The 24,139-nt window shown below is 43.9% G+C and overlaps 5 non-coding genes across 5 annotated transcripts; 4 read left to right on the forward strand and 1 right to left on the reverse strand.

The window, feature by feature from the left end:
* Positions 1–6,199: 6,199 nt before the first annotated feature.
* trnan-guu (transfer RNA asparagine (anticodon GUU)) lies at positions 6,200–6,273 on the forward strand. The gene has a single exon. It is a non-coding gene; the product is annotated as a tRNA-Asn (tRNA).
* Positions 6,274–6,908: 635 nt separating this feature from the next.
* trnac-aca (transfer RNA cysteine (anticodon ACA)) lies at positions 6,909–6,980 on the reverse strand. Its single transcript has one exon. It is a non-coding gene; the product is annotated as a tRNA-Cys (tRNA).
* A 10,865-nt stretch (positions 6,981–17,845) lies between these two features.
* Positions 17,846–17,927, forward strand: trnal-uag (transfer RNA leucine (anticodon UAG)). The gene has a single exon. It is a non-coding gene; the product is annotated as a tRNA-Leu (tRNA).
* A 2,627-nt stretch (positions 17,928–20,554) lies between these two features.
* trnav-uac (transfer RNA valine (anticodon UAC)) lies at positions 20,555–20,627 on the forward strand. The gene has a single exon. It is a non-coding gene; the product is annotated as a tRNA-Val (tRNA).
* A 2,340-nt stretch (positions 20,628–22,967) lies between these two features.
* trnav-aac (transfer RNA valine (anticodon AAC)) lies at positions 22,968–23,040 on the forward strand. The gene has a single exon. It is a non-coding gene; the product is annotated as a tRNA-Val (tRNA).
* The last annotated feature ends 1,099 nt before the right edge of the window (positions 23,041–24,139 follow it).

Here is a 24,139-nt window from a genome sequence, read left to right on the forward strand (position 1 = left end):
TGAAGAGATAAAAAAAAAGAAAGTGTCGATGTTGAGAATATAATAGATGCGTTTGTACAAAGAAGGCATAAAGTTGGCATGTAGGTGCAGGCAATGATTGGAAGGAAAATTGCCTTTTAGACTTTATTGACGGCAGACTGGAGTCCAAGTTCCTGCAGTTGCACAGGGTTTTGTTGAGACCACATGTTGAATATTCTGCGCAGATATGATATTCACATTTAATAAAGGATTTGTTTGCATTGGAAACGGTGCAGATAAGGTTCAGCAGATGATCCCTGGGATGAGGGAGTTGTCGTATGATGAGAGGCTGAGTAAATTTTGCTGAAAGTCTCTGGAGTTTGGAGGAATGAGAGGCGATTTCATTAAACCTACACAAGTCTGATTGGGTTTGACAGGGTGGAGGCTGAGAGATTTCTTCTGCTTGTCGGGAAATCTAACCCACGGCAGTACAGTCTCAGGAAAATGGGCTGATCATTTCGGCCTAAGATAAGGAGAAATTACTTCACTGAAATGGTTGTGAATCTTTGAAATTCTTTATGCCAGACAGTTATGGAAGCTCCATCATCGAATACATTTAAGGTTGGGATAGACAGGTTTCTGGCCTCTCGGGGAATTCAAGGATATGGGGAGCTGGTGAAAAACTGAGTTATACCCCAACATCAGCCATAACGGTATTGAATTTCGGGAACACGCTCGATGGACCGAGTGGTCTACTCCTGCTCCGAATTATTGTGTTCATGTGGATGATCAAGCTAGTAATTCATGTTAAAATAAAAACAGAAAGTGCTGGAAGTTCTCAGCAGGTCTTGCAGCAAATGTGAATCGGACAGAGAGTTAAGGTTCTGAGTCTAATACGGCTCTTTTTAAACTAGCAACTGAGTGTGAGTTACAACAATTAGCACAATATCGAGACAGGGAATTGAATTGAATCCAGGCAGTGAAATCCCTGAATTTAAACTCCTGTATTATTTCGGCAGTAAACTTGTTCTGGAAACTTACCTGCCAATTGAAAGTGTGGTGGTTTGAGAGCACCTGGAGCCAAATGGACTCCCGCTATTCCTGTTTCTGCTTATATTTCCGACACAGATTTACTTTGTTCCCTTCTGTAACAGTGAAATATTGTCCAAACTTTGTCAGTCTTGCTGTTATTCAGCAAATTACCATACTGTTATGACACAGAGGCTCATCCCCTTTATCTCACATCGTAATCTGGAAAAACTATTTGTGAAACTGCGAACTGTTTTTTATTAACGTTCAGAGGCTTATTAATGATAAAAATTCCTGTCACTCACTTTGAGTGAATAATCAACAAGCTATTTTATTCAAATAACCAAGAACATTAAGTAAACAAGTAAAACATGTTAATTAAGGTACGGTTCGACTGAAATGCTGTTCAAATAATACTAGGAACATTCATTACCAATACTGTAATAACAGAATTTCAGTCACTCTCAAAGAAATTATACAAACAGCCTCGATGGGATTCAGAAGAGTTTGGAGTTCTGCAGTAGTTGTGTGGTCTGTAAGGTCTTTCTAACTCCGTATCCTTCGGTTAGATCGTCTTCTGAAGCGAATTTTAATCTGTCAGGGGTGGAGAACTGCTGCAGAGGCAAATGTTTTTTTGACTGGCTGCCCTGGCCTCTGGAGATGGTCACCCAAGATATTATTGAGCGATGGCTGTTCCTCTGGCCTTTTTTTACCTGATGTGGAGATGCCGACGTTGGACTGGGGTAAACACACTGAGAGTTTTAACAACACCAGGTTAAAGTCCAACAGGTTTATTTGGTAGCAAATGACATTAGCTTTCGGAGCGCTGCCCCTTCGTCAGATGGAGTGGATATCTGCTCGCAAACAAGGCACACAGAGACAGAAAATCAAGTTACAGAATACTGATTAGAATGCCAATCCTTACAGCCAACCAAGTGTCAAAGATACAGACAATGTGAGTGGAGGGAGCATTAGCCACAGGTTAAAGACATGTGCATTGACTCCAGACAGGAGAGCCAGTGAGATTCTGCAAGTCCAGGAGGCAAGCTGTGGGGGTTACCGAAAGTGTGACATGAATCCAATATCCCGGTTGAGGCCGTCCTCATGTGTGCGGAACTTGGCTATCCATTTCTGCTCAGCGACTCTGCGCTGCCGTGTGTCGTGAAGGCCGCCTTGGAGAACGCTTACCCGGAGATCAGAGGCTGAAAGTCCGTGACCGCTGAAGTGATCCCCCACAGGAAGAGAACAGTCTTGCCTGGTGATTGTCGAGCGGTGTTCATTCATCCGTTATCGAAGAGTCTCCTTGGTTTCCCCAATGTACCATGCCTCGGGACAGCCTTTCCTGCAACGTATCAGGTAGACAACGTTGGCCGAGTTGCAAGAGTAGGTACCGTGTACCTGGTAGATGGTGTTCTCACGTGAGATGATGGCATCCGTGTCGATGATCCGGCACGTCTTGCAGAGATTGCTGTGGCAGGGTTGTTTGGTGTCATGGTCCCTGTTCTCCTGATGGCTGGGTAGTTTGCTGCGGACAATGGTCTGTTTGAGGTTGTGCGGTTGTCTGAAGGCAAGAAGTGGGGGTGTGGGGATGGCCTCTGGCGAGATGTTCGTCTTCATCAATGACATGTTGAAGGCTCCGGAGGAGATACCGTAGCTTCTCCGCTCCGGGGAAGTACTGGACGACGAAGGGTACTCTGTCCACCGTGTCCCATGTTTGTCTTCTGAGGAGGTCGGTGCGGTTTTTCGCTGTGGTGCGTCGGAATTGTCGATCGATGAGTGGAGCGCCATATCCTGGTCTTATGAGGGCATCTTACAGCGTCGGGAGGTGTCAGTTGTGATCCCCCTCATCAGAGCAGATCCTGTGTGTACGGAGGGCTTGTCCGTCTGGGATGGCTTTTTTAACGTGTTTAGGGTGGAAGCTGGAGAAGTGGAGCATCGTGAGGTTAACCGTGGGCTTGCGGTATAGTGAGGTGCTGAGGCGAGCGTCCTTAATGGAGATGCGTGTGTCCAAGAATGCAACCACTTCCGGAGAGTAGTCCATGGTGAGTCTGATCGTGGGATGGAACTTGTTGATGTCATCATATAGTTGTTTCAGTGATTGTTCACCACGAATCCAAAGGAAGAAAATGTCATCGATGTATCTAGTGTAGCATCGATTGAATGCCCTATGCGGTGAGGTCGTCTTGGTTGAACCTGTGCCTGAAGAGGTTGGCATATTGAGGTGCGAATTTGGTCCCCATGGCTGTTCCGTGTGTCTGGATGAAGAACTGGTTGTTGCAGGTGAAGACATTGTGCTCCAGGATGAAGCGGATGAGTTGTAAAATTGCATCTGGAAACTGGCAGTTGTCGGCGTTGAGTTCTGAGTCCGTTGCAGCAATGCCATCATCGTGGGGGATGCTGGTGTCGAGTGCCGAGACATCCATTGTGACGAGGCGTGCTCCTGGTTCAACTGCTCCATGTGTGTTGAGTTTCTGTAGGACGTCCGTAGTGTCGCGACAAAAGCTGGGGGTTCTTTGTACAATGGGTTTCAGGATGCCCTCGACATAGCCGGAGAGGTTCTCGCACAGGGTCCCATTGCCCGAATCGATGGGACGGCCGGGTGTGTTTGCCTTGTGTATCTTTGGGAGGCAGTAGTGATCTCCAACGCGGGGAGTACGTGGGATGAGAGCACGGAGGGTGGTCTGAAGGTCCGGATCAAAGGTTTTGATCGGAGTGCTGAGTTGACGGGTGTGTTCTTTAGTCGGATCTGTGGGTAACTGTCTGTAGTGTTCCTCGTTGTTCAGTTGTCGGTACACCTCTTTGCAGTAATCCGTTCTGTTCAGTATGACGATGGCCTCTGAGTGCGGAATTCTCTCCTCAACTCAGTCCTGAATGGTTGACACACCATCCGGATAATGTGAGCCCAGTTCAAAGCACTCCAGATTCCAGCAAGAGGCGGGGGAGGAGTGGGGGTGGGGTTGGAGGGGGTGTTGCGGGGGTGTGGGGGGGAGGGGGCGGGGAGGCGGTGAAGAGCGGCGGTGGAAACAATCTCTCAGCATGTACACTGTCAAACAGTCTCGCCTTTCCTGACTTTTCAATGGGATCACTTTTCATTATTCCAAACCCCAGGGAGAACAAGGTAACAGCAAAGAATCTCTCCTCCAAGGGCAACTGGCTCATCACAACAATCAATCCAGTGAATCTTGGTTACACAAACAGCGCGAGAATAGAGGGAAATAAAAGCAAAGTATGGAAAGTTGATAGAGGCACAAAGAGAGACTGAGACAGTGAAAGAGACTGACGTCGATACACAGAAACAAAGTGACAGACATAGACAGTGAGTGGGGGAGTCAGCCACATCTAATGAATGAATAACCATGTAGACAAAGCCAGCGGCCGGTGTCCACAAGCATTGGGTCCTTGAATCGTTGACGAGGGACAAAGAGAATGTTCAACAGCATAGTCAACTTTTGAAAACATCTCGAATTACTTGAGAGGCAGTTTCCCAAACCAAACCGTGAGTAAACTCATCCTGCCCTGTCCACGGCAAAGAAATGAGCAAGACTTTGCCATTGCTAACAGCAACGGGGCTTAAACCCAGGGCCTCACGCAAACTGGCAAATCACAACACCCAAAGCGAGAATCATACCCCTAGGCCAACGAGCCACTGCTGCAAGATCGGTTCAAATATATTGCCATACAAATCAGATCTGACAACTGCAGTGGAAGTGGGAAGCGCTGGAAAAACTCAGAAAGCCAGGCAGCGTGTGCACACAGGGAAAGGAATCTCCTCTTACACCTGCATAACTTTTCTTTTCAACTGGTAAAGGTTGGAAATGTAGGAAGTTTTAAACAAGTGAAATCCAGGAGCTAGAAAGCATAACAACAGGAAAGGGCTCTGATAAGGTACAATTCAGGAGAGATAAATGAACAAGTACTGTGTAGTCCATGGCCTGAGATTGAGGAAAGCAGAGTATCACAGAATGTCTGCACCGCAGCATGAGACCATTCACAAGATCTTTGAAGCAGTCACGTGTCCTATGGATAATAGGGAGCCGGTGGGTGTACTGTACAGTGATTACACAGGAGCTGCAGTGATGAGGTTGGTGGATTTTGGAAATTGAGAGGAACACATGAGCAGCTTGTGTGACTACTTCACCTCATTGCCGCTTTTATACGGCAGCGAAAAGTAATCGTTGTTGCCACTGCATGAAGGACTAACTTATGTTCAACCTGAACAGAACACTTTGAAAGAGAGACTTGCCTCTGGTGGAAATAGATCTGAGATGAAAATAATGAAATATAAAATGAAGTAAATTAGATTCAGCATCCAACGTATTAGAAATATTGGGACGTCCAACCTATTAGAAATATTGGGTTTACAGTAAGTGACGTGAACTGATGCTGTCAGCGCAGATATAGAACTGGGACCACCATCACACCGAGTGAATCCGCTGTCTGCATAAATGTTGATCAAAGAAAACTTTTAATCATATTGCACAATGGAACATACGGGAACTCAGTCAATAAGCACCCTTCACTCACAAATAACAGAAAAGGTCAATTTCATCTCGCAACTTTCAGCCTTTTGCCATCTTCTGTAAATTTACCAAGAAGATTTATAAAGTAAGTGAATAGAGTTCGTGATGGTTAAAAAAAAACGCGTTCACACCCTTGGGGTACGTAAGCACAGTGACGCACACAGAGGAGCAAACATAAGTTTAGACCATGCGAGACAGAGGACGAACGAGCGACAAAACGGAAGCTTGGCATTAAGGGAAAATAGCTTAGGAATGGAGCATTTGACTACAGGTCACGACGTTTCTGCATTCAAATCGAATGCGTGCTTCCGCGCTTAATTGATTTTGTTTTCAATTAAAACTGCCCTTCATTGACTGGAAAGTGCTTTGTGACGTCCGCTGGTCGGGATAGGTTCTATATAAATGCAAATATTTCATGATCTTCAATCCTAGTCCTCTGTTACTGAGCCCAGTCAGTGGGAACAGTCTGTGGGAGGCTGCTCTATCAAACGGCCCTTTTCCATGTTCGGAGAAGGGATCAACCATTACACCACAACAACACAAAATAATAAAATATACATGTTTTGATTTGTGAACGATGCCATCATTTGGTCTTTCTGTGTCAGGTTTGGTGAAAATTGAATTGGCGTCGACCTTGCAGCCAACACGCTGTCACCCTGATTTAGGATGCCATGTAAGCTTTAGTTGCGTCAGTCTCTGTGGCGCAATTGGTTAGCGCGTTCGGCTGTTAACCGAAAGGTTGATGGTTCGAGACCATCCAGGGACGGGGCTTTCACTTTTTTTTCCTCTCCATCTGCTTTCATTGTCTCTCGGTTTTTGAGTGTCATTGAGTCCTTGGGCAACACTAAAACAAAACTTATCGTGTGTTTCTGCCTCTACTGTTAGCCGACGTTAGTTTATTGAACATTTATCTCTAACATATTATTTGTAACAGTTTATACATTTCAAATATTATTAAACTCAATAACTGAACTCGAAACTTTAACCCATGTTTGATCTTGGGTTTCCATTTTCCTGCACACTCCCCTTCTTTCTCAGATTTCTCAGGAATCTGTCTGTCCCAACCTGAAATGTGTTCAATGAGGGAAATACAGCAAGTCGGCAAAGATCAGTGGAGTGAGGACTGAGTTAAACTTTCACCAGAACGCTGTTTTTATAATTGCAAAGTCCTGAGATTGAGAGCAGATAGTTCACATGGGAAAGGGCTGTTTGATAGAGCAGATAGGGACACACTGTTTCCGCTGACGAGGGTCAGTAACCAAAGGATTAGGATTAAAGATAATTAATGAAAGACCGACTTGTATTTATGTCGCGCCTTTCCCGGTTGCTGGACGTCACAAAGCGCTGTGCAGCCAATGGAAGACAGTTCCAATTGAAAAAAAAGTATCAGCTCGACAAGGAAGGGGGCATTCGGATTTGACCCGAGGACCTCTTGATGTGTAGTCAAATGCTCTACCGCTGAGCTACACCCCCTCAGTTGCAAGCTGATTCACGGGATCCAACATATTCTTATTAAGTGTGGAGGGGGATCGAGTGGTCAGACTGCATCCCGCTTTGTCTCAGAGTTACTGGTTTCTGAGTGAAGTCGGAGAGCTTAGTGTTTAAGTTAGCGAGATGTTTTCTTGTGATTTGGCTGAGATTTGGATCCAGGTCGAGGAGATATTTGTGTCAACCTAATCGATAAAATCTACCCCATTGTCATACAGATTTGTATCCCCATCTCTATTGGCAGCGCTTTGCAGCCTATCACGGCCTTTCACTATCTGTGTTTATTCTTCAACTGTTGCCCATGTGACATTTTCAATTCAGACACAGAATTATAGATCTAACTGCACTGCTTCTGACAGAGCTGTTTTCGATCAGGAAGCAATTCAGGTTTGTTGAACGGATTATGAAAAACTTTAAATCTTAGCTTATCGAAGCCGATCTATGACTCTGAAAGCGCCGACTCCTCATCACTGGACCACCAGAATGTCATCTTCCTGATTCTCCCAGAAACTGAGTACAGGAATATGCACAGTGCCAATTACTCACGGTTGCACTCACCTTCCAGTCTTGTGCACGTTGTTCAGCTTTGAAATTGTTCATATTTTCACATTAGCTTCCAGTGTGATGAAAGCGGAGCAGTGATAAGCTGAATCTTTTCAACAGATTTACGGCAATAAGGTTTATAACAAACATTACTCTTTGAATGTGGTGAGCTACAGTGAAATTTAATGCAGCAGAAGATAGCTCACTCATTTTGACAGGAGGTGCCAGCAATTGCAATGTAAATATGATGTCGAGATACGGGCGTTGGACTGGGATGGGCAGAATAAGAAGACTCACAGCATCATGTTATAGTCCAACTGGTTCAATTGCTCCGATAATAAAATAAATTTGCTTTATTTTATTAGCGCCCCAAAAGCTCTTGATTCCAAATCGATCCGGTGTTGTGAGACTGCTCAATGTAAATATTAATTGTTGTGGGTAATTGACAGGATTGTGGATTGGGGCAGATTTTTCCTCCCTGCTGTTCAACCTGCCACAAGTATCGCTCCCGTTTTGGATCAGGAAGTAATACCCACTCTCCTTAATTCATGTGTTGCACGAGAGCAATGAATCATCATTCCCTGACCGGGGATAGAACCCAGACGATGGCATTGAAGGCGGCGAATTCTAACGACTCGGCCAACGAGGAAATTGCGGTGTCCGGAGCATTATTGAGCAAGTGTGCGTGCGTGGGTGTGTGCCTGCATGTGTGCGTGTGGTTTAGGAGAAAGGTCTCGGGCTCTAAGTTAATCGCTGATGAATGAAGCCGTCGACCTCTTTATCGCTGAGCTTTTTGTGTTCTTGAGCAATCGTCCTCTGGAGCTGATGCAATGAGGCCAGGAGAGTCACCCACTGCACCGTCTGCAATGTGATTGCGGTGCGATTTGCTGAAAGCTGTTAATTTTATCAAAATCATCTTTTTGCGAATTGTAAATCAAATGCCCTTCAGTGCCCGGTAAGAATTCTCACCAGCTAAAAATGCAGCTGGTTTATTTGGAATCTCTAGCTTTCGGAGCGCAGCTCCTTCATCACTCACACTGAGCATTCACCACATTTTTCTGTCTTTGAATGAACGCAATCGGTATCTCATCAATTCCCCGGTATCCTGAGTCTCTGACACTGATTTCCACAGTACACTGCTTTAAATCTTATTTTTTCAATGTGAAATTAAGCGGTTTGTTCCATGTGAAGGATTTACACTTATACCCTTCGGGGATGATGGTGTTGTAGTGGTAAAATCAGTGGAGTATGAATCCCGTGGCTCAGGCTCACAGGTCCCGATCCAACCACAGTCTAGAACTGAAACGGAAGTGAAAGCTGGTCTCAATAATGAAGTTTGTTTTCTGATTGTCATGAAAACTCATCTGGACCTTTTGCAGAAGGAAATCTGCCATCCTTCCCCTTTCTGGTATCCATTGGACTCCAAACCCAAGGCAATGTGATTGACTCTTAACTGCCCCCTGAAATGGCCCAACAAAATACGCAGTTCAGTGGGAAATAGGGGTGGATAACAAATGCTGGCATTGACAATGAAATATATATTGCATTCGCAGCATTTTATGAAATGATTAATTCTCATTTTGTTTCATTTCATGTCAAATAGGGTGACATATTCTGGTGTCTCATTATTTAAAACCGCAGCCCTTTAACTGTTCAAACAGGTAAGATTCAGTCAGAGAAAAGTGATCCACTGTGATCCCAAACAAGGTATTGAAGTTACTGCAAATCCCACCTCAAAACAGGAAATGTTAGAAGCACTCATCAGCTTCAACAGCTTCTGTGGAGAGGGAAAGAGAGTGAATGATTCAGGTTGCTGACCTTTGACCCTAACTGGAAGAAATTTGTCATTTAATGGTTTTCAAACAAGTACAGAATCAAGGAAAATAGAGAGGGAGAGGAGGAAAGGACAGACGGTCTTTTGATCGGATGGAAGGCCGGAGTGATTGAATTACGATGGAGATGATTATTGTTCCCACTGACACAATCGCGCCGATCTGGGTTTGAATCTCACAATAAATGAGAACAAAACCTCTCGCTGAGTTCAGCGCTGAACTCCCGCCTTCCAGTGAACTGGCGGCAGTTTTCAGTCACAAACCCACAACTCTGAGATAAACAACGCAGAAAGGAGAAAGACTCAGTTTGAGCGGTGATGCTTCTCGAGGAACAGAGATCGGGAATTCACCCAAGAATGGGGCAAAGTTTAAAACGATGACGCCCAACGTGGGGCTTGAACCCACGGTCCTGTGATTAAGAGTCTTATGCTCTACCGACTGAGCTCGCCAGGTACATGGGTCAGGTTGGTTTCCATAAACTAAAATGCATGGAGACAAATATTGTTTTTCCAACTGGTGTCTCTGCTTGCTCTGATTTCAAAGTTTACAATGAATCGACCTGCAGAATCCCCAAGGTTCCTATCCCTTCCTCTCAATCATCAATTACATCATTCACATCTTCCAATGCTCAGCTTCACCTCTCCCAAACATTCCAAACTCCTCTTACAAAATTCACATTTTTTTGTTCATAATTAACTAGCCAGGGGTGGGGGGAACAGCCTCTCAGCATGTACACTGTCAAACTGTTTCCTACTTTCAGACTTTTCAATAAGATCACCTCTGATTATTCTGAACTCCAGAGCGAACAGACTCATCCCACTGAATCTCTCCTCCCAGGAGAAACGCAGAAATCAATTCAGTGAACCTCGGATGCACAGAGACAGCGAATGAATGAAGAGAGCAAGGATCAAAATCGGTCAACGTAATAAAAACACAGTCAGAGACACTGACAGATTCTGGGGGAGATATATAGAGACAATGAAAAACAGAAATAGCGAATGAGGTACACATCAACAACCCATGAATGAATAACAATATACACACAGCCAGCTGCCTGAACCAACAAACATGGGGTCCTCTAAACTGATGACCAGAGATCAAGTGAGTGGCCACAAGCATATTCACCTTTTAATGTCTTGATTTCCTTGTGTGGGTGTTGTGTTGATAGATTGCCTGCACTGTGTGCTCAGGTTCTCAAACCAAATCCCACGAAAACCAATCCCACCGTTTGCACTGCAAATGCATTTACAAAACCTTTGACTTGTCCAATACGAAACGACAGCTGATTGAGAACTCTCGCTCGGCCTTTGAACCCGGGATATCTCGCATGTTGGTGATGTTAACACCCTCAGCCCGAATCATACCCCTCGTCCAACGAGCCGCTGCTGGCGAAGTTGTTCAATGAAAATATTTCCATTGCCATTCAAAGCTGCACAGATTTCTGCAGTGAAAGGTGAAAATGCTCGAAAAACTCAGAAAGTCAGACAGCTTGAGTACATAGGAAAACAAATCTCATATTTTAGCTCCATAATCTTTGATTACTACGGGGCATGGTAAGAAATTAGAAGGTTTTAAACAAGTGTTATCCAGCAGCATAACAAGAGGGGAGACCTCTGGCCGGGTGTAAATCAGGAGAGCTTAAATGAGGGAAAAAAAGAATTATAAAGTAATTACACCACAGAATGGGGCCATTCCCAAGTCCTTTACAGGACGCAGTTGCGTTGTGGATGAAGGGGAACCTGTGGATGTGATGTACGTAGATTACATTGGAGCCACAGTGATGAGTTGGTGGGTTTTGAAAATTGAAAGTTACACTTAGGAAATAGAATTAGGAGCAGAAGTGGGCAAATTCAGTACTTCGAGCCTGAACCGTCATGCAATCAGTTCATGACTGATCTCTCCCTGTTCTCAAATCCACCTCCCTACCTGTTCCAATATCCCCTCATCCCTGTTATTATTAGGAATATATCTGTCGCTTTCTTGAAATCATTTAATGATTCAGACTCCACCGCGCTATGGGGCAATGAATTCAACAAATTCACGACCCTCTGCGAGAAGCAGTTCCTCCTCATCTCAGTTTTAAATCTACCGCCTCTCAACCTATATATTTGACCTGTTGTTCTCCATTGCCCCATGAGAAGAAACATTTCGTCAACGTTCAATCTATCAATTATTTTAGAATTTTATATACCCCGATCACTTCAGCATGTTGTGGGACTATTTTACCTCACTGTCGAATTCATGTCCCAGCGAACTCAATCGGTGTTATCATTAGCTGAAGCAGTCCATGTTCCATCCAAACTGGACATATTAAGAGATGTATCGTAAGTCAATTTGAAAAACACATTTCACCCGTGACCCTGGATGTCCAGTGGGTTGTGTTCAGTACCACCCCAGTGTTGTTTGGTTTCAATTCCCGCTCAGGAAACGATTATATTTTGCTCTCGGCAAACTATTAAAAATAAAAGCAGATCTCCTAAAATCAAGCGAGTGAGGTTTGCATGTCTACATCACAGCTGGAAAGGTCACATTTGCAACAGGTCAAGAACAAATATAGTAGCAGAAAGATAGTGATACGCTGCAAAGCGCTGACGATAGAGATGGTGATGTAAGCTAACATCTGGATAGTAAATCGGTCAGATTTTAGCGTTCACACTGAATTATTAAACCTTTCCCTCACTCTGCAACGACAATATTTGAAAAGGTTTCTGTCCAGTTTTGAACCGTCGGAAGCGAAAGTAATAACTGTGCGTGGAATGCCTGTTGTCTGTTGTAATGGACTGAATATATCACTGTGGTGCAAACAGAAGGTGCCATTTTGCGGCAGAGACTTGCTTGTGGTGAATGTGATCTGGCGCGAAAATTAAAATAACAAAAGCAGCGTGGATAAGAAAAAACTGTAAAATAGGTTGGTCTGATGGTTAGAGTTTGACACTTTCACTGCTTTTCAGATTACAGGTCAGGAAATGAAGATTTGTTGCTCTCATCCAAACCATAAAAACAAATGTCAGGTATTGCCTGGTGGAACATATAAAACACAATCTTTCCTCGTGTCCTGAGGTGAAGACTGAGCAAATTCAACAGGAGGTTTTCATGTCATATCTGGCAGGATATTGGGAATCAGACAAGGTTAAGGCAGTTTAAATGGTGCCGGTCCTTCACTGCAGCTGATTCTGTTTCTGACTGGATGTGATTTCTGTTTGTTACACAGTTCAGGATGAATTGATGCATTGAAGGAGCAGGCTCAAACCGACTGATGGCCTTTCTCAGCTCCTTTGCTGCTACTGAATTTCAGTAACGCTTTCAGTAAAGAGCAGAATGGTTACGGGGTAGCGTGGCGGAGCAGTTTAAACCCGTAGTTAGGTCCAGTTTCTGTATAAGCTGTGAGTTCAAATCCCGCCATTGCTCGAGTGGGTTTGAGTTTTGGTCCCTGCAGCTGAAATCCAGCAGTTCAGATTGAATGCAGGAGTTTGTGCCGTGTCGTTTTTGGCAGGAAGAAAGCGGAGACACGGACCAATGTAAACAGTTGTTGAGGTAAAGAAGCGCATGTGGAAGGAGTGGAACAAATTATTGTCGATGCTGGAATCGGAAACAAAAAGGGAAAATGCTGGAAAATGTCAGTAAGTCTGGCAGCATCAGTTATGAGAAAAGAAAGCTGACGTTTCGAGTCCAGATCACCCTTTGTCAAGACTGGAAGGAATTGAGTTGCTCCGACAGAGAATACAAACGGGAACACAGGCTGAATGGCTGTCTGCCGATATAACCACAGGATTGCAAACATTGAGACTGCAGTCCCGGCCCAGGGGTAGATTGGGATTTTCTAACTGGGGCTCAAATCCTGTCATGGACGCCTCCCGTCATTCCGTATTTTTATTGAAAGTTATTGGAAATGAAGCAATGGGTACAGAGATGATCAACTCATTGCAAATCTCTCACATCAGCGTCTCTGAGGGTCTAGTGACCAGAATCGGCGCCGTGACGTCGTTTCAATTCCCAGTCACAGAGTGAATAACTTTTTGTCCAATTCTTCATTTAATGAAAACCCGCCTCATAGCGTTTGTGAAGGGAGCAATATCTAAATCTTCCAGCTGGATGAACTTGCATCGGAGTTGGAAAAGTCAGAGATGCAAGTCCAGGATGCTACCGGGACTTGATGGATTAAGTTATAAGGAGAGGCTGGATAGACTGCGACTTTTTCCTCTGGAGCATAGGAGGCTGAGGGGTGATCTTATAGAGGTCTATAAAATAATGAGGGGCACAGATCAACTAGATAGTCAATATATTTTCCCAAAGGTAGGGGAGTCTAAAACTAGAGGGCATAGGTTTAAGGTGAAAGGGGAGAGATACAAAAGCCTCCAGTGGGCCAATTTTTTCATACAGAGGGTGGTGAGTGTCTGGAACAAGCTGCCAGATGCAGTAGGAGAGGCGGGTACAATTTTGTATTTTAAAAGGCATTTAGATGGTCACATGGGTACGATTGGTATCGAGGGATATGGGCCAAATGCGGGCAATTGGGATTAGGTTAGGGGTTTAAAAAAAGGCGGCAAGGACAAGTTGGGCCAAAGGGTCTATTTCCATGCTGTAAACCTCTATGACTCTATGACTCTATGAATCCATGTAACACTAACGATAAACTCTGAAGAAGAATCACATAACAAGCACAACATACATGTCAGATACACACAGAGCACACATGTCAAATCATGTCATTTTCAAGTTGCCTCTTTTAATTTCCTGCTCTCCACCAAATCAAAATCTCCACCAGATTAAAAATCTCCGACCTCAATCCCTATGCTGCTCCTCAATCCACTGATAATACTACACGCAATGTATAAAACTTGCAGCGCTTGGCTCCGTAGCTGAGTGGATAGAGCCCTGGTCTTGGTCAACCAGGGATCGTGCCTTCAACTCTCGCTGTCGACCAAGCTTAGTTGATAGAAGCTGTGGGGTGGAATCCAACAGACTGCGAGATGAAACAGAGAGCTTTTCTGAGTGAAGGAGCAGATCAGGTGCAAACTTGAAAAACGAGAAGTTATTCTTCTTCATAAAAAAATAGAAAGAGCAGGATATATTTGATGAGTTGAAAATGTAAATGTTGATATTAAGAATAGAATAGATTCGTTGGTACAAGGAATGCATTCAGCTCGCATGTAGGTGCAGCAGGTAATTGGAAGTGGAATTACATTTTGGTCTTTATTGCCGGCAGACTGGAGTCCAAGAATAACGAGGTGTTTCTGCTGTTGCACAGGGCTGGTTGGGACCACATGTTGAATATTCTGTGCAGGTGTGATAGTCAAAGGGACGTGCTTGCATTGGAAACGGTAAAGAGAAGATTCACCAGATTGCTCCCTGGGGTGAGGGAGTTGTCCTGTGATGAAATTCTCTGGAGTTTAGAAGAATAAGAGGCGATCTCATTAAAGCGACACAGCTCTGAGTAGGTTTGATGGGAGATTGTTTTTTTTCTGCTGGTCGGGGAATCTAACCCACTGTGGAACAGATAAGGGGCTGATCATTTCGGGCTAAGATAAGGAGAAATTACTTTACTCAAAGGGCTGAGAATCTTTGGCATTCTCTGTACCTGACAGTTATGTACGCCCCATCATCGAGTACATTTAAGGTTGGATGAACAAGTTTCTGGTCTCTTGGGGAATTCAGCGATAAGGGGAGATGGTGGAAAAACTGAGTTGTAGCCCAAGATCGATCAAGATGGTATTGAATAGCGGAACAATCCCGATGGACTGAGTGGTCTGCTTCTTCTCCTATTATTCATTTTATAATAAAAGCAGAAAGTGCTGTAAGTTCTCAACAGGGCCTGCAACAAATGTGGAGCAAGATATAGAATTAAGTTTCCGAGTCCAATATGACTCTTTGCAAACCAGTAACTGATTGCGAGTTACAGCAATTAGCACAGCATCGAGAATGGGAATTGAATTGGATCCAGGCAGTGAAACGCTGAATTTAAACTGCCGCAGGATTTCTGTTGGAAAATTGTTCAGGAAAGTTGCTGCCAACTGAAAGGGAGGAGGTTTGAGAGCATCCTGCGCCAAATAGAACCCCTCTAACAGACGAGACTGTTTGACAGTGTACATGCTGAGAGCTTGTTTCCACCGACCCTCTCCCCGCCCTGCCCCCAAATAGACCCCCTCTACCCCCTCATGCTGTTGTATATTTCCAATCGATTAGAAATATGGGATTCACAGTAACTGGTAGAAATTGATGCTGTAGTTGTAGATATAGAACTGGAATGCAACATCACACCGAGTGAATCCACTGTCTGTTTAAATGTTGATCAGTGAAAATTTCAATCATCCTCTGCTGTGCAACACACGGCGACTGAGTCAATAAGCAATAGCCAGTCAAAAAAAGCCTGTACCAGTCAATCTTTCTCGCAACTTTCAAACATGTTGTTATTCTCTACCATTTGCCACTGACGTATATCAATAAGTGAACTCAGTTTGTGATGTTAAAAAATGTCTTCACCCCCTCTGGGAACTGAATCACATTGATACACAGAGGAACACACACAGACACCGAGAGTCACAGAGGGCTGACAAGACACAAACACCCATAGATCAATGATGTCACTAACTGGGTTCAGTTTTGTTCCATTTCTGGCTGGGGTTTTGGTGATTTCTAGCTGATGAACAGAAATGAAGGAATGCGAAGTGAAGCAGGAAAAACAGATGGGAATATTTGAAAGATTTTGATTCCATTGAAAGAATAATAATTCTGCAGTCATCGAAAGGAATGAATGCTGAGCAGCGCATTGGGTGAGGTTCAAATCTCCGTGAGAAAACAATAATTTCAAATCCACCGCCTGAGCCGCTTGGCCACCACTGCAACCGGTGTCAATGTGTTCGTGTTACTCATATTAAATCATTGAATAGTAACAGCAACAAAAGTTGCTGTCGAGAACCTTCTGTTCTAGAAGGTCGCGCTGCACCTTTCATCCCTCCTTTTTCGTTCTTACAGAATGCCATTCGCTGAAAAGACAAACGAGCTGCACTTTTTGGCAGTGGTGGGATTTGAATCCACAGCAATTCAGATATTGAAACTTAAATTTAGTAATTAAGACCATGCGGCTCCGCTAACAGTCGAAGGTAACTATTGCTCGGAGTAATACCGGCAATGGGTTAGAATATGATTGAGATTTTGGATAGAACATTTAGCCCCTCAAGCCCCTCACAATATTTTGGAATCACAGCCAAGCAGTTGTTTTCCATCTGTTACATTTCCGACTTTTCCAGCTTTGATGAAAGATCCAGCTGGAAGATTAACTTTGTTTCTCTCTCCACGGACGCTGCCAGATCTGGTTTCATTCAATGCGGAATTCCTTTTCATGGTGTCAGTTCACACAGCAATACAAACGAGTTACCCTCTGGCTGGGGATTGAATCCAGTCCACAGTGATGAACGTGCCGAATCCAAACCACTCGACCAGCAGGGAAGCTGACAGTGACTTCCCCAATCAGCGGACCATCGTCATTTTAGCCATTCTCTTCCTCCTCTTCCGTCACACAATCGACGGGTTTCTCATTTAAAAAAATACTTAACTTATTTCCACATTTGTCACCTGCCATCGAGACCATGGCCGTGAAGACGTTGACTTTGCACCATTGGAACACCCGAGTTCCGCCATCACCAGCTCAATGTTGCCTTGTCTATCATTCCTTGTGTCAAATAATACATCCTCCCTCGTTTTCTGTGCCGAACCTTACCTTCTGCCCTTTTCAAGGAGTGACCCCTGACTTCACAACTAGAAAATGCAGGGGAAACCCATCAGACTCGTTAAAATTTGCAAATATATGAATAATATAACTTTTCCCTCAGTCTGCAGTGAAAATGATTTGGAAAACAAATTCTACCAGTTTCACGCCGTGGGAGGCGGACGCGATAACTGTCGTGGAATTATTCCTGTAATTGGCTGAACACTTCTCTGGTGTTGAAACGGAAGGTGCCATTTTGCAGGAGAAGTTTCTGGTGCAAGTGGTCTGGCGTGGAAACTAAAATAACAAAAGGATCGTGGGCAAAGCAAATTGTAAAACGCGCTGTAATCTGTTGGTCTGCTGGTTAGAGTTTGAAACTTTCACTGCTGTTTTGATTGCAGGTCAGGAAATGAAGATTTATTGCTCTCCTCCAATGCGTGAGAACAAATATCAGTTATTTCCCGGCAGAACGCACAAATCCCAGTCTCGCCTTGTGTCCTGTCCTTTCTCAAGTGAAGACCCTGAGAAAATTCAACAGGAAGCCATATTGTCCTTTCTGGGAGCTAAACGAGGTTAAGGACAGTTTAAAAGGAGCCGGCCCTTCACTGCAGCTCATTGTGTTTCTGACTGGAGATGATTTTTGTTTGCTACGCATTTCAGGATCATCTGATTCGGTTACGATTTAGTCAGGGCCCATCCCAACTCCACGGATTTTGATATATTTCAGTATTAATGCAATGAAATTACATGATTATCAAGTCTTTCCGTGTGGTAGCGTGGCCGAGCGGTCTAAGGCGCTGGATTTAGGCTCCAGTCTCTCTCGAGGCGTGGGTTCGAATCCCACCGCTGCCAGAGTTGAGGGAAGTTTTTGTCCTTGGAGCTGAAGTCCAACAGCTCGGGTTGAACGCAGGAGTCTGAGCGGTGTCGTTTTTGACAGACGGCCTTGGAAGAACAGGATATTGCGCTTGACTCATGGATGGACAGTTCCGACACGCCACAGCAAAAAAGCGCACCGACCTCCTCAGAAGACAAGTACGGGACACAGCCCTCAGAGTGCCCTTCCTCCTCCAGTACGTCCCCAGAGTGCAGAAGCCAAGACGTCTTCGGAGTGGAGAAACTATGACATCTTCTTCGGAGCCTTCAGCGTACAATCGATGAAGACGAATATCGCGCGAAGGCCATCTCCACGCCCCCACTACTTGCCTTCAAAAAACAGAACAACCTCAAGCAGACCATTGGGCGGCACGGTAGCACAGTGGTTAGCACTGCTGCTTCACAGCTCCAGGGTCCCGGGTTCGATTCTTGGCTCGGGTCACTGTCTGTGTGGAGTTTGCACATTCTCCTCGTGTCTGCGTGGGTTTCCTCCGGGTGCTCCGGTTTCCTCCCACAGTCTAAAGATGTGCGGGTTAGGTTGATTGGCCAGGTTAAAAAAAAAATTGCCCCTTAGAGTCCTGGGATATGTAGGTTAGAGGGATTAGCGGGTAAAATATGTGGGGGTAGGGTCTGGGTGGGATTGTGGTCGGTGCAGACTCGATGGGCCGAATGGCCTCCTTCTGCACTGTAGGGTTTCTATGATATTCTATGATTGTTCGCAGAAAACTACCCAGCCTGCAAGAGAACAGCGACCACGACACCACACAACCCTGCCACAGCAACCTCTGCAAGATGTGTTGGATCATCGACCCGGATGCCATCATCACACGTGAGAACAGAATCCACCAGGTAGACGATACATACACATGCAACTCGGCCAACGTTGTCTCCCTCATACGCTGCAGGAAAGGATATCCCGAAGCATGGTACATCGCCGAGACTATGCAGACGCTACGACAACAGAAGAAGTTCAAGATAAGTTGAGAAATCAGGTTGAAAGTAACAGATTTGTTCTTCTATTAAGTGGCGCACTGAGAGGAATGTTCGATTTTGACGCTGAGCACATATTCGCATCTCGTTCAGTCTACAACAAAATTAAATGAGTTGATAGATGCAGACTAATATGGTTAATCACCATCTGTAATATCTAACAGTAGTGTGTGCTCAGAAAGGCAGATACAAGTGATACTGTAAGTGAACTAGAGGAAGTGGCGCACATTTCACAGAATATCTATTTTTAAATCGTTTTTCATCACTGAGAAACAGGAAAAGCCACTCAGACAGATGAGGGAATCGAGACTCTGTGCGGATCGACTGGACTTTCCGGTAAAGGTCTGGAAGTTATGCGCCTGAATGTTTCACGCCCTTAAAAAAAAAGGCTCAAGTGTCACGAACAGGTAATTCTTGATTTTTCTCCATTTAAATGGAGTTGACTTTGTTTAAAATCTGACGATATTCAACCTCAAAATTACGATCTGTATTACCCAGTGATTCGCTTCGTTCTGTTGGGCAGTTATGTTTGCAATTCAGTGATGTTCAATTTCTGAGATATACAATTCATAATAAGGAACAAAGAACAATACAGCACAGGAACAGGCCCTTCGGCCCTCCAAGCCCGCGCCGCTCCCTGGTGCAAACTAGACCATTCTTTTGTATCCCTCCATTCCCACTTCGTTCATGTGGCTACCTCGATAAGTCTTAAACGTTCCCAGTGTGTCCGCCTCCAACGCCTTGCCCGGCAGGGCATTCCAGGCCCCCACCACCCTCTGTGTAAAATGCGCCCTTCTGATATCCGTGTTAAAACTCCACCCGCCCCCCCCCCCCCCTCACCTTGAACCTATGACCCCTCGTGAACGTCACCACCGACTTGGGAAAAAGCTTCCCTCCGTTCACCATATCAATGCCTTTCATAATTTTATACACCTCTATTAAGTCACCCCTCATCCTCCGTCTTTCCAGTGAGAACAACCCCAGTTTACCCAATCTCTCCTCATAACTAAGCCCTTCCATACCAGGCAACATCCTGGTAAACCTCCTCTGCACTCTCTCTATAGCGTCCACGCCCTACTGGTCGTGTGGCGACAAGAAGTGGACGCAGTATTCCAAATGCGGCCGAATCAACGTTCTATACAACTGCAACATCAGATCCCAACTTTATGAAGACATAAGTGTTAAATAATGCACTGAAAGTAAATAGTGAAACAATTGTACAATGACCTTTGAAAAAGTTTCATCTGGACTCGAAACGTCCGCTCTTTTCACACCTTACAGGCGCTGTCAGACATTGTGAGATTTTGCAGCATTGTCTGTTTTCTCATCCGCAGTAATTTGATTTCATTACTGAGTACAATTGACTGAGATTATTCGAAGAAAGATGAAAATGATGCATTAACGAATGGGCAGAAATCATTGCTCCCTTAGATATTTGCCAGAAGAACGATTTTGAATTTTGATGTTCAGGATAAGTCGCAGAATCAGATTGAAAGTAACGGTTATCTTCCTGAATTCAGTGACAATGGGCTCTCAGTCTCACCATTGGAACATGCAGCATCACAGCGTAGTTGAACATTGCAGAGAGGCAGATTTGCTGCGTTGTGCCTCAAGCTGTTTCTGTAGTGTAGTGGTTATCACGTTCGCCTTACACGCGGAAGGTCCCTGGTTCGAAACCAGGCAGAAGCATTCTTTAAGCTTCCTCAAGTCATGTAAGAGAAAATTGTTTGATTGCATTTTGTTGCTCATCATGATCAGAGCCTCGATGTTAAAGGCATGTCATCAGTACTCTGGCATCACCCTCAAATGCTTTCTGTGAAATAAGTAACGCTTTTTTTTTGACGCACTGACAGGAAAGTTCGATTTTGACACAGCACTTATTCGCATCTCGTTCAGTCGACAACAGAATTTAATGGGTTTATAGGTGCAGACTAATATGGTTAATCACCATCTGAAATATCTGATAGTAGTGTGTGCTCAAAAAGACAGATACAAGTGACACTGTAAGTGAACTAGAAGAAGAATCTTTTTTAAAATCATTTTTCATCACTGAGAAACAGGAAAAGCCACTCAGACAGATGAGGGAATCGAGACTCGGTGTGGATCTACTGGACTTTCCTGTAAAGGGCCGGAATTTATGAGCCTGAATGTTTCAAGCTCATAATAAAAAAGGCTCAAGGGTCACGAACAGATAATTCCTGATTCTCCTCCATTTAAATGGAGTTGACTTTGTTTAAAAGCTGACCATAATCAAGCTCAAATGTGCGATCTGTATTACCCGGTGATTCGCTTCGTTCTGTTGGTCAGTTATGTTTGCAATTCAGTGATGTTCAATTTCAGAGATATTCAATTCATAATGAAGTCATATGTGTTAAATAACGCATTGAGACTAAATAGTGAAACAAATACTGAGTACAATTGTACAATGAGCTTTGATAAAGGTTCATCTGGACTCGAAACGTCCGCCCTTTTCACTCCTTACAGGTGCTGCCAGACATTGTGAGATTTTGCAGCATTTTCTCTTTTCTCATCCGCAGTAATTTGCTTTTATTACTGAGTACAATTGATTGCGATTATTCGAAGAAAGATGAAGATGATGCATTAACGAATGGGCAGAAATCATTGCTCCCTTAGATATTTGCCAGACGAACGATTTGAAATTTTGATGTTTGGGATAAGTCGCAGAATCAGATTGAAAGTCACGGTTATCTTCCTGAATTCAGTGACATGGGCTCTCAGTCTCACCATCGGAACCTGCAGCATCACAGCGTAGTTGAACTTTGCGGATAGGCAGATTTTCTCAACTGCGTGACGAGCTGTTTCTGTAGTGTAGTGGCTATCCCGTTCGCCTGTCAGGTCCCCGGTTGGAAACTAGGCAGAAGCATTCATTAAGCTTCCTTATGTCGTGTCAGGGAAAATTGCTTGTTTTCAGTTTGTTGCTCATCATTATCCGAGCCTCGATGTTAAAGGCATGTTATCATTGCTCTGACATCACCCTCAAATGCTTTCTGTGAAATAAGAAACGGATTTTTGACGCACTGACTGGAAATTACGATTTTGACACTGAGCACATATTCGCATCTCGTTCAATCTACAACAGAATTTAATGGGTTTATAGGTGCAGACTAATATGGTTCGTCGCCATCTGAAATTTCTGACAGTAGTGTGTGCTCAAAAAGACAGATACAAGTCATACTGTAAGTGAACTAGAGGAAATGGCGCACATTTCACAGAAGAATCTTTTAAAAATCGTTTTCATCACTGAGAAACAGGAAAAGCCACTCAGACAGATGAGGGAATCGAGACTCAGCGCGGATCTACTGGACTTTCCGGTAAACGTCCATAAGTTATGCGCATGAATGTTCCACGCCCGTAACAAAAAAGGCTCAACTGTCACGAACAGATAATTCTTGATTCTCCTCCATTTAAATGCAGTTGACTTTGTTTAAAAGCTGACGATAGTCAATCTCAAATTTGTGATCTGTATTGCCCGGTGATACGCTTCGTTCTGTTGGTCAGTTATGTTTGGAATTCAGTGATGTACAATTTCAGAGATATTCATTTCATAATGAGGACATATGTGTTAAATAATGCATTGATATTAAATATTGAAACAAATACTGATAACAATTGTACAATGAGCTTTGATAAAGTTTCATCTGGACTCGAAACGTCCGCCCTTTTCACTCCTTACAGGTGCACCAGACATTGTGAGATTTTGCAGCATTTTCTCTTTTCTCATCCGCAGTAATTTGCTTTTATTACTGAGTACAATTGATTGAGATGATTCGAAGAAAAATGAAAATGATGCATTAACGAATGGGCAGAAATCATTGCTCCCTTAGATATTTGCCAGAAGAACGATTTTGAATTTTGATGTTCGGGATAAGTCGTACAATCAGATTGAACGTAACGGTTATCTTCCTGAATTCAGTGACATGGGCTCTCAGTCTCACCATCCGAACCTGCAGCATCACAGCGTAGTTGAACATTGCAGACAGGCAGATTTGCTCCAGTGCAATTACAGCTGTTTCTGTAGTGTAGTGGTTATCACATTCGCCTAACACGCGAAAGGTCCCTCGTTTGAAACCAGGCAGAAACACTCATTGAGCTTCCTCATGTCGCGTAAGGGAAAATTGATTGATTTTTGTTTGTTCCTAATCATTATACGAGCCTCGATGTTAACGGCATGTTATCATTGCTCTGACGTCACCCTCAATTGCTTTCTGTGAAATAAGAAACGCTTTTTTTTGACGCACTGACAGGAAAGTTCGATTTTGATACCGAACACTTATTCGCATCTCATTCAGTCTACAACAGAATTTAATGGGTTTATAGGTGCAGACTAATATGGTTAATCGCCATCTGAAATATCTGACAGTAGTGTGTGCTCAAAAAGACAGATACAAGTCATACTGTAAGTGAACTCGAGGAAATGGCGCACATTTCACAGAAGAATCTTTTTAAAATCGTTTTCATCACTGAGAAATAGGAAAAGCCACTCAGACAGATGAGGGAATCGAGACTCAGTGCGGATCTACTGGACTTTCCTGTAATCGGCCGGAATTTATGCGCCTGAATGTTTCACGCCCGTAATAAAAAAGGCTCAACTGTCACGAACAGATCATTCTTGATTCTCCTCCATTTAAATGCAGTTGACTTTGTTGAAAAGCTGACCAGAGTCAATCTCAAATTTGCGATCTGTATTACCCGGTGATTCGCTTCGTCCTGTTGGGCAGTTATGTTTGCAATTCAGTGATGTTCAGTTTCAGAGATATTCAATTCATAATGAAGACATATGTGTTAAATAAGGCATGGATATTAAATATTGAAAGAAATACTGTGTACAATTGTACAATGAGCTTTGATAAAGTGCCATCTGGATTCGAAACATCCGCCCTTTTCACTCCTTACAGGTGCTGCCAGACATTGGGAGATTTTGCAGCATTTTCTCTTTTCTCATCCGCAGTAATTTGCTTTTATTACTGAGTACAATTGATTGAGATGATTCGAAGAAAAATGAAAATGATGCATTAACGAATGGGCAGAAATCATTGCTCCCTTAGATATTTGCCAGAAGAACGGTTTTGAATTTTGATGTTCGGGATAAGTCGCACAATCAGATTGAAAGTGACGGTTATCTTCCTGAATTCAGTGACAATGGGCTCTCAGTCTCACCATCGGAACCTGCAGCAACACAG

The sequence above is a fragment of the Mustelus asterias genome, unplaced genomic scaffold, assembly GCF_964213995.1.
Source record: "Mustelus asterias unplaced genomic scaffold, sMusAst1.hap1.1 HAP1_SCAFFOLD_632, whole genome shotgun sequence".
Classification (NCBI taxonomy): Eukaryota; Metazoa; Chordata; class Chondrichthyes; order Carcharhiniformes; family Triakidae; genus Mustelus; species Mustelus asterias.